Source organism: Oryctolagus cuniculus, chromosome 7, assembly GCF_051225735.1.
Source record: "Oryctolagus cuniculus isolate XC-2025 breed Fujian yellow rabbit chromosome 7, ASM5122573v1, whole genome shotgun sequence".
NCBI lineage: Eukaryota > Metazoa > Chordata > Mammalia > Lagomorpha > Leporidae > Oryctolagus > Oryctolagus cuniculus.
Genome location: NC_142873.1, coordinates 54,329,076 through 54,340,379, shown reverse-complemented (window position 1 = coordinate 54,340,379; position 11,304 = coordinate 54,329,076).

Genomic DNA, 11,304 nt, shown 5'->3' with positions numbered 1-11,304 from the left:
TCACTATTCTCCACCCCTTCAATAAGCTGAGCCAGTGTAAGTTACAATTTATTAGCTGGTTGCCATGGGTTACACCAGTGCTCCACAGATATTCCCTTCAGAAATAGTAACATTTAATGTAATGTAAAACAGAACTACTGTATCACCACTTGCTTGGCTTCTGCCGGCTTGCAATATTATACCCTTCCCTGCTGCGAGTGAAGCCACGGGAAATTAGCTGGTGCTGTTATTTTATTATGATGACGAGCGTCTGCCATACCCCCTTGTTTCACAAAAAAGAGCTTACAGACCCAGGTGTCTCAGTGTCTGGGAGGGCCGACCTCTGCTGTGCTGGATGCAGGGACCGCCCGTCTTCATCCGAAAGGCAGGCTACCCAAACCCCAGTCCCCAGGGGCCCGAGGCCAGCTACTGTTTTGGGGAGGCTCATCATAACTGCAGATCGATTTTTATTTATTTTGCCATCTGGACAATATTTGTGTCAGGGAGGTTAATGAAAATTTGTGGGCTGGTCTATTTTTAAGATGATATTTAACTGTGTGGGTGGCTTAAAAGGGAAAGGTGGTGAGGCTACAGCAACCCTGAGTACAGCACTCAATTGCAAATGCACGCGGCCATAGGAAGCCTGGTGCCTTTAGGTCATGTACATTCTGCTCCTGTCTCTGCTCTCCTCTGCCCATCACCTCTGCCCCTCCCAGAGCACGCTCACCCACCTGTTCCCTCACTCTCTCTCCTGATCACAAGGTGTGCTCTCTTACGTATATGCCACGGGGTCAATCTACAGGCAGGTGCTTCCCTTAAAGGGACCACTTGTGAGGGAAGAGTGCTGGGGTGACAGATATGGGTTCCAGGGTAGACATTCGGCCTAGCAGTCAAGACATTGATTAAGTTGCCTGTGTCAAACATCAGAGTGCCTGGGTTCCACGCTCGGTTTCATCTCTTGCCTCCAGCTTCCTACTAATACAGACTCTGGCGGGTGGGGCATGGGGGGTGGGGGGATGGAGGGATGCTGTAGATCACGGCTATCGCGGCTCAAGAAATTGGGTCCCTGCCACCCACATGGGAGACCTGGATTACGTTCCCAACTCCTGCCTGCTGTTCGGGGCATTTGTGGAGTGAACCGGCAGATGGGAGTTCGCTTACTCTCTCTCTGTTTCTCTCAAACATTTTTAGAGAAGAATATGGGCTCTGGTCAATAGTCTGAGTTCAAAGCCTGGCTCTGCCACTTACTGGCTCTGTGACCTTGGTTAAGTTACTTACCCATTGGAGTCCCCATCTCCACATTATGTAACAGGATAATAGTATTTACCTTGTAACAATTAGAAGGGGGGAAATGTACATGAAATCCCATAGCACAGCACCTGGCTCTGTGTAGGATCTTAAAAACAGTCCTCCTTCCTCTGGGACTTAGGAAGTTGTCATTCCCTCTGCCCGGGAGGCTCTTGGCCATCCTGTCCGCATGGACGAATCTTGCTTTCTCTCAGATACAGCCTGCTTCGTGAGTGGCTCAACCACACTGCCACCTGCCCATCTTCAGCACCTGTTCCTCCTGCTGCCAGCGGCTGCCGGGACACCTTCAGTGCCCCGCTGCGTACGTAGTGTGTCCACTCTGGCCCTTCCATCTCTGCCTACGTGCCCTCCTCCCCCTGGCCTCCAGGCTCTTGCAGGGCACGAGTCTCGTTCTGTTCTTTCCAGCACGATGCCTCCTACATGCAAGTTTTCAGTGAAGTTTGCAGCATGCATGAGTAAAATAAGGAAAAAACTAGTTCATTCGTTCACATGTGCCCAACACAAGACCCGGGGACCTGGGGGATAAAAGCCAGCGCTCCAGCCAACAGGAGGTGGTGGCACCAGGACTAAGCACCATGTGTGGCACAGCCTCCAGGGCTCAGGTGCCAGTAGCTGTGTGGTGGAACAGAAGATGCGACTCACAGAGGCTCTGTCTTAGGAAGGCCAGAGGTGTGGACGCTCCAGTGATGATTAACTCAGCTCTTGAGCAGGGGCGTGGAAGAACCAGTTTCTCCTCGGGTTGAGTTTACTTCCTGGTAACTGCTTGGGCGGGAAGGTGGGCACAGGCGCCCCAGGCAGAATGTGCAGTTCCAAGGCACCTCTTTCCATGAAAGGAGGAGTTTCTTTCAGAAACCCCTGCCTTTCCTGGTGTCCTATTCCTTGTGGTCCTGGCCGAATTATGTCATAGGTCCTGTCTGAAACCGGCCGTCAGCATAGAGAAGGGCATTTCTTGAACAACTTGGGGAAGCGCATGGTCATGAGCAGGACATGTAGCTGATGGAAACTGGAATCCTGTAGGGAGGGAGAAGCGTGGGGACAGGGAGCAGCCACATGCATTCATTCATTCATTCATTCCACAGAGACATGTCGCATCCCAAGCTTGGTGTAAGAAGTTGTGGAGGCCGGCACTGTGGCTCACTAGGCTAATCCTCCGCCTGCGGCGCCGGCACCCTGGGTTCTAGTCCCGGTTGGGGCACCGGATTCTGTCCCGGTTGCCCCTCTTCCAGGCCAGCTCTCTGCTGTGGCCAGGGAGTGCAGTGGAGGATGGCCCAAGTGCTTGGGCCCTGCACCCCATGGGAGACCAGGAGAAGTACCTGGCTCCTGCCTTCAGATCAGTGCGGTGCGCCGGCTGCAGCGCGCTGGCCGCGGTGGCCATTGGAGGGTGAACCAATGGCAAAAGGAAGACCTTTCTCTCTGTCTCTCTCTCTCACTGTCCACTCTGCCTGTCAAAAAAAAAAAAAAAAAAAGAAGAAGAAGAAGAAGAAGTTGTGGATGGTGGTGGACGAGACACACGGGACTCTCCCCCTGTAAGGAGCTAGAATTCCCGAGGGGAAAGGGACAGTAAACATGGAAACAAATTGACAGGTGATCAGACTGCTGAGAGCATCTACAAGAAATGCACAGAGTGGCCCAGCAGAGTGCGGACGGAGGTGGCCTGGGAAGGCCTCTGAGGAGGGAACATTTGACTGAGTGCGGAGTGGCTTAGCCAGGTGAACCTCAGGAGGAGCAGCGCTCCAGCAGAGCCAACAGCGAGTGCAAAGGCCCTGGGCCAGGACTGAGGTGGCTGTGTGGCTGAACAAAGTCTGTGCCCAATGACTGATCACAAGCTGCTCCTGGCCCCCGGCCAGCTCCCGCCCCAGGCTACAAACACATCACCAGCAACAACTCTGGCTCCCAGGAGCCTCTCCTGCCCAGACTTGCTGCTCCACCCAGGTCAGAGACACAGCTGCAGAGACCGCAGAGCCGTGGGTGCGGCCCTGGGAGGAGAGAAGGCCCCAGGGTTTTGACTAGGAACCCAGGAACGGGTTCAAAGCCTTCTTGGTGCACTGGCTAATTTGTATAGCAATTTCTGGGGTCGAATCTACCTGGAGGCATAAAAAGCCAGGTTTAAGGTGCTGATGAAAGCGCCTCCTTTGCCTGTGCTGCCACCTCTCTCCGAACCTCCTGGGTCTCCAGTCCCATCCCGTCCTAGGGACTGGGAGCTCCCCTACCTACCGGGAACCTGCCCGCCCAGCCTGGCCAGGCTGCAGGGCTCTGAGCTCTTCCCCCCTTCCTCCTCCGGCATCAGGCACCCTCACTGGGCTTCCCCCAGAAACTCGGCTCTTTTCCTTCCCCTCCACAGTGAAGTCTTGTTTTCCCCTGAAGCTTTTGTGGAACCGGTGTAGGTCCACGGAGCAACCAGACGAGGCTGCATCAAGGGCGATGTCCTCTCCCTGGCTCAGCACCGCACAGCACCAACTTGCTCAGTCCGTGTCTCATACCCCAGCTCCTCTGGAAGTCTCCAGAGATGGCACCCTCAGATCTGCACACTGTCTGGCCTTCCAGGACCTCTTGCTCTTGGCAGTCTGCTCTCCAGTATGACAATATCGCAGGGCCACTGAGCAGAGACATTTGGCATGTGAGGGGCTGGGTGGTTGGTCTGGTGGCCCCCAGGGTGGCTGGTTACAGGGGAGGCCACTACGTTAGAGGGAGAGCCCCTGGCTCCTGACACGTGACTGCACTGCTCTGACAGCTGCCTTTTCCCCTGAGGTTGGACTCTCTCATAGGGACCCCCTGTTTGGCTTTTGTCACCAACCTCCTGCCTCCCTCCTTCTCCTTGTCCCAAGTTGTGCAGGCCCCTGGGATCCCGGTTGTGGACACAACGGAGTTTTTTCCCTGGAATTCCAGAAAGCCAGGCAGAGACATCTGGAGAGAGATGGGAAACATCGCCCTGCCAGCCAGATAAATTGCAATCTTGATTCTAGCCACAGACTGCCATGGAAAATTAGCATGGAAGGGAGTTTGGAAGGCAGTAGCTAGATTGTGCCATTTTGCAGACGAGAAAACAGAGGCCCAGGGAGGTGAAATGGTCGAACCAACGACATGGGCCTCAGTGTGCACAGCAGGGCTGGACTAATCCTGTCTCCTGACTCACGGGGTGTCTGCTCACTGTCCTTCTACCTTTGCCCCCATAGGCTTTCTAGAAGATTCCTTATGCTTCACCCACCCAGCCCCCACCTTGTATAGCATCTGCTATACATCTGCTGTCCCACATCTTGGGAAGAGCTGCATTGGGTGAAGGGTGGATGCTTAGAAAACCGGGGTCCCCCCGGCTCCCCTACCGTGGCCTCCCAGTCTTCTGGGGCAGCCAGGGCTCTGATTGGTCCCTAGGACAGGCTGCTGCAGGGCAGCACATGGGAGCTTCTAGAATGGCAGAGCTTATGCTCCCCGCTTCCTGCTTCCTGGAGCAGAGCTGAAGGAAACGGGCCAGGCTTTTGGCCCAGGAGACCAGACATGAAACAAAACCTGTCTTCTGACAGGCATTCTGACTTCTCCTTCAAGGGGGGATTTTTTGACTTTAGGATTGAGTTTAAACATTGAATTTCAATTTTGTACACACACACCGAGAGGCCTGGGGCAGTGGGGGAGTTTGAAATGAACACCGGCCCAAGTCCTCTACCTGCCAAGTGTTCGATTAAGCTGCTTAGGTCTGTTTCTACCATCCTGTCTTTCAAATATTTATGTGGCAGATTATAGGCAAGCTTCAAAGGCAAGGAAATGCAAATCTGTTCTATAAATCATAGAATAACACAGCTGCTGTCTTCCTCAGAGTGACAGCTTACGAATGCCAGCATTTCTGTCTGCAGAAGGGGTGGTGAGAGGTGGGCTTGTGCATGTGTGTGCATGCGTGTGTGTGCATGTGTGTGTGTGTGGGAGGAGGGGGAGGGAGTGGGAAATTGTAACAGTGTTTGCATTTCTGCAGACAGCAGATTTTGTATTTTTTTAATTTCCCAGTAGTTAAGGAGTTAATTTATTTTACCAATCTTAAAGAACTATGGAGAGATAAAGCCTCACCTGGGATCTGAGACATCTAGGGACCTAACAATGCAAATGGCTTTCAGTTTGGGGGAAATGTACCTAGAAGGTGAAGTCAAGGGGGAGAAGTCAACAATCAATAACTTTGAGAATTCCAAAATGAATTCGATTTAGTCTAAGTGAATAAAAAGGAAATTGTGCATTGCAAATAGTCATGCAAATTAAGTCTTACCCTCAGGGTCTTAACAATCTGCCAGCGGAGGCCCCAGTGTGCCAAAGATTAGACTTTTGTGGGCTCTTTTTGGCTGTTGCCATGAACACACTGATTTGGTACATTGGTGTTCAGTGACACATTACCATCCACCAAGACCAACGCTGAGGTTTATGGTCCCGGCCCAGCAGCTGGTTTTGGCCCATTGTCATCCTACAGAAGCATATGGGGAGGGGACAACAGTCCACAGGATGCAGAGCCTCAAGGTGGTGTAAAAGAGACAATGTGCTGGGTGAAGGTTTGCCACGTATTCCCCAGGATTCTGTTGCAAGTGACTCAAAGACAGTTGGGCAACCAGGGGAATTTTCTGGGTCACAGATGGGGGCATTGAGTAACCAAATCTTGGGAAAGGAAGGGATGGAGCTGGGCTTGGAAGCAGCTGGAACAAAGACAGAGTCTTGCCAGGGCTCTGTTCCATCACCTGTCTCGAATTTTTCTCTGTGCTAATCTCTAGCATGACTGCCAACAGCTCACAGATTTTGTGCCTGGTGATTTTTGCCACCATAGGGTCCTATTTTTGAATAATCCTAGAGAAGAAATACATGATTGGCTTAGCTACAATCAGGTACTTCTGCCTGGACCAATCAACTATAGGGAGAGGACATAGGATCATATAACAGATCATATAACAAGCAGTTCTTGTGGTAGTCAGGTCAGGGGTGAGAGGCCCTCCTAGCCAAAAGATGGGGGCCTGTTTTGGACAGAAAATAGAGTAACCATCTAGTACAGCTTAGAGGGAGCTGGAAAACAAGAGCAAAGAAAAGGAGCCAGGGAAAATGGTGTATGAATGAGTTTCACGCTGAAATCCACTGACCTCGCTGTGAAAACTCAGTATTCCATTGGGTTCTTTGGTCACACGAAATTCTTGTTTCTCCTTTTTTCCCTGACAGCTCTGATTTTGTCTCCTTGGTTGTCCTGGATCCTCCCTTACCTGGTATTGGGATCCCCTCAAGATTGTGGGCCCCGTGCTAACTTGCCTCTGGAGAAGATCGATGGCCAACTTCCTTCCAATCACATAAAAGCGTCCTGCCCCGTCAGGTCCCTCTCCTCGCTTCTGGAAGAAACCTACACTTGGGTTTCCATTAGTCACTCTGCATGTCTTTCTATTCAAGGTGTGGTCTCTGAACCAGCCGCATTAGAATCACCTGAGGATTTGTTGGGAGTACAGGATCTTGAGTCTTGTCTCCCAAACTATTGAATCAGAATCTGCATTCTAACAGGATGACTGCGCAATCTGTATGCTCACTAACTTGAGTGGCACTGCTTTAAGCAATCACAAGTTGAACTTGGAAACTTTTTTGCTCTCAATACCTAAATTAATATTTCTTCACCATTTTCTGCCAGCTCAAGGCAACCATGTCAAAGAACCCAGACTCCACACTCCTCAGATGGATTGTTTTCAGTACGTTCTTGAATTCATTCCCTACGTCCAACCCACCACCAACTTGGACCTGTTCATCACGTTGGCCTCCAGTCTGCTCTTCCTAACCTTGCTGTCCTTACCTTGAGCAGGTTCTAACAGAGGCATTTGCCAGTCAGACTCCTCATTTTCAAAATGGGTCACGTAATATTTATAAAGCCTCATTTACATATTTATGCAAGTTTCATATGTAAATTATCTTCATCCTAGTAGGACCAATTTTCAACTATGGTTTTGTGAGCAGTTATAAGGGATATGGCAAGTAAAATATTATTAATTAGGAAGAGCCATAATTTTTGAGCAATTTATATTCTTAAATAATTTAGAAGAGATTAAAGATTATTTCTAAAATTACTTTCACGCACCTACATCCTAATTGGCTCTCATGAGTAGAAGAGAAAGTGGAAGAATAAAATCTACTGGGCCAGGATTTGCACACAGGAGTGTGTCTTACATGTGAGCCTTACCTATCACAGAGTTCAACAAACTCTTAGTATAAAAGAACAGACAATAAATATTTTAGGCCTTGTGGGCTGCATGGTCCCAGACACAAATACTCAGCTCAGTCATTACAGTGAGAAAACAGCCACAAATAATACATCTTGATTACTGTAGCTTTAAAGGAAGTCTTGAAATTGGTTAGTTTAAGCATTCCAATTTTGAATCTCTTTTCTAAATTGTTTTGGTTAGCATATGTTCTTTGCCTTTCCTGTAAATGATAGGTTCAGCATAATAATTGCTTCTAAAAATCTCTCCTGGGATTTTGATTGGGATTGCATTGATTGATAGATCAATGGGAGAATTGATATTTTAACAATATTGAATTTTCATGGTCAGTATTGTGGCCTAGCAGGTTAAGTCTCTGCCTGTGATGCTGGCATCCCATATGGTCCCCCCTCTCAGACCTGGTTGCTGCACTTTTCCCTTTTTTTTTTAAATTAATTAATTGTTTTTTTTTTTTTTTTTTTCGAAAGGCAGAGTTACCGAGAGGCAGAGGCAGAGGCAGAGAGAGAGACAGAGTGAGAGGTCTTCCATCCGCTGGTTCACTATCCCCAGATAGCAGCAACGGCCAGAGCTGCACCGATCCGAAGCCAGGAGCCAAGAACTTCTTCCCAGTCTCCCAAGCCGATGCAGAGGCCCAAGGACTTGGGACATCTTCTACTGCTTTCCAAGGTCATGACAGGGGGCTGGGTAGGAAGTGGAGTCAGCTGGGACTTGAAATCAGCACCCATATGGGATGCTGGCACTGCAGGCGGCAGCTTTACCCACTACGCCCCAGTGCCAGCTCTGCTCCACTTCTGACCCAGCTCCTTGCTGATGCACCTCTGTCAGCAGCAGGGGGTGGGCCCCGCACCCACAAGGAGGCCCAGAAGAAGTTCCTGGCTCCTGACCTCGGGCTGGCACAGCCCTGGCACAGATCTCCCTTTGTCTCTCCTCCTCTGTCACTCTGCATTTCAAATAAATAATTTTTTTACAAAATTGAGTTTTCCCATTCACAAACATGTTCAATTTTTTTAGGTCTTCTTTAGTTTCTCTCAGCAGTTTCTTTGTAGTTTTTCTTGTACTGTTCATGCTTAGTTAAGTCATTCTTCAGTATTTTATATTTTTGATTCTATTATAAATGGGATTTAAAATTTTTCCCAGAAACCTTTTATTTAAGGAATACAAACTTCATGCTTTTCATAAATACAACTTTAGGAATATAGTGATTCTTCCCATCATACAAGCTCTCCCACACACACTCCCACCCCTTTTCTTCCTCTGTCTCCTATTCCCATTCTTATTTTTTACTAAGATCTATTTTCAATTGACTTATACACACACGATTAACTCTATACTAAGTAAAAGGTTCAACAAATTCTATGGAAAAAAAACTGTTCCTCAACATTTGAGACTAGGGCTGTTCAAAGTCACTGCTTCTCAAAGTGTAATTTCACTTCTACAAATTGCCTTTTGGGTGCTCTATTAGTTATCACAGGTCAGGGAGAACACATGGTATTTGTCCTTCTGGGACTGGCTTATTTCACGAAGTATGATGTTTTCCAGTTTCATCCATTTTGTTGCAAATGACTGGATTTTTCTTTTTTTTACTGCTATGTAGTATTCCATGGTGTACATATTCCATAATTTCTTTATCCAGTCTTTAGTTGACAGGCATTTGGGTTGATTCCATATCTTAGCTATTGTGATTTGAACTGCAATAAACATGGAGGAACAGATAACTCTTTCACATGCTGATTTCATTTCCCTTGGAGTGGGATGGCTGGGTTATATGGTAGGTCTGTATTCAGATTTCTGAGGTATCTCCATACTGTCTTCCACAGTAGCTATACCACTTTACATTCCCACCAACAATGTATTGGGGTAACTTTTTCCCCACATCCTCGCCAGCATTTGTTGTTGTTGATTTCTGTATGAAAGCCATTCTAACTAGGGTGAGGTGAAACCTCATTGTGGTTTTGATTTGCATTTCCCTAGGTTAGTGATCCTGAGCATTTTTTCACGTGTCTGTTGGCCATTTGGATTTTCTCTTGAAAAATGCCCATTTAAGTCCTTTGCCCATTTCTTAACTGGGTTGTTTGTTTTGTTGTTGTTGAGTTTCTTGATCTCTTTATATATCCTAGTTATTATTTCTTTATCAGTTGCATAGTTTGCAAATAATTTCTCCCATTCTGTCGGTTCCCTCTTCACTTTGCTGAGTGTTTCTTTGGCAGCACAGAAACATCTCAATTTGATGTAATCTCATTTGTCAATTTTGGCTTTGATTGCCTGTGCCTCTGGGGTCTTTTCCAAGAAATCTTTGCCTATGCCAATCTCCCCAATGTTCTCTAACAATTTGATGGTATCAGATGATAGATTTAGGTCTTTAATCCATGTTGAGTGGATTTTTGTGTAAGGTAGGGGTCTTGCTTCATGCTTCTGCAGGAGGAGATCCAGTTTTCCCAGCACCATTTGTGGAATAGACTGTTGTTGCTCCAGAGGTTGATTTTAGCTCCTTTGGCAAAGATAAGTTGGTTGTAGGAGTATGGGTTGATTTCTGGCATTTCTATTCTGTTCCACTGGTCTATTTGTTTTTGTACCAGTACCAGGCTGTTTTGATTATAATTGCCCTGTAGTATGTCTCTTTCTTTCTCCAAATTAGGGAAGTTTTCTGAAATTATTTCACTAAAAAGGCCTTGTAATCCATTCTCTCCTTCCACACCTTCAGGAACTCCTAAGACCCCTATGTTGGGTCGTTTGATATTATCCCATGCACCTCCTACATGGTTTTTCAGTTTTCTTGTTTCTTTGTCCTTGTTTTTCTGGTCTGATTGTAAAATTTCCAGAGATGTGTCTTTTAACTCAGATATTCTTTCTTCTGCCTCACTGAATCTGTTCTTAAGGCTTTCCATAGCTTTTTAAATTTGTTCTATTGAATTCTTCATTTCCAATGTTTTGTTTTGATTTCTCTTTAAAAATCTCAATTTTGTGGGAAAATTTTCATTCATGTCATGTACAGATTTCTTTAGTTCTTTGTATTCATGTAAGACATAATTGTGTACCTAGGAAATAGTAACAAATCTACAAATGAAGGCTACTATTTTAATAAGTAAATTTAAAGGGTTACAGAGGGGCCCGTGCTGTGGCACAGTAGGTTAATCCTCCGCCTGCAGCGCCAGCATCTCATATGGGCAGCCGGTTCTAGTCCCGGCTGCTCCTCTTCCAGTCCAGCTCTCTGCTGTGGCCTGGGAAGGCAGTAGAAGATGACCTAAGAGGTTGGGCCCCTGCATCCACATGGAAGACCTGGAAGAAGCTCCTGGCTCCTGGCTTCGGATTGGCACAGCTCCGCTGTTGCGGCCATCTGGGGAGTGATCCAGCAGATGGAAGACCTTAACCTCTCTCTGTAACTCTGTCTTTCAAATAAATAAAATAAATCTTAAAAAAAAAAGCATTACAGAATATTCAATAATTAAATCAATTGCTTCTAATTACTTCTACGTAATCTTATGATCAAGTTTTTGAATTCCATTCCTGGCATTTCATGAATCTCTTCATCTTCACAGTCTAGTAGTGAAGTGTTATATTCTTTTGGGGATGTCATGTTGTCTTCTTTGTTCTTGTTTCTTGAATTGCTGCATATATTATTAGGCATTTTTGATTAAATTCCCCCATGGCTTTTATCTTTAACCTAATCCACCATCTTGACCCTCTTCTGGAATTTTTTTTACCACTTCTTTGTTACTGGATACAGAAATACAATTGTATTACATTTGCTTATTACATTTGCTTATTAATGTAGTAAGCTTCATTTGTAGACTTGTTACTATTTTCT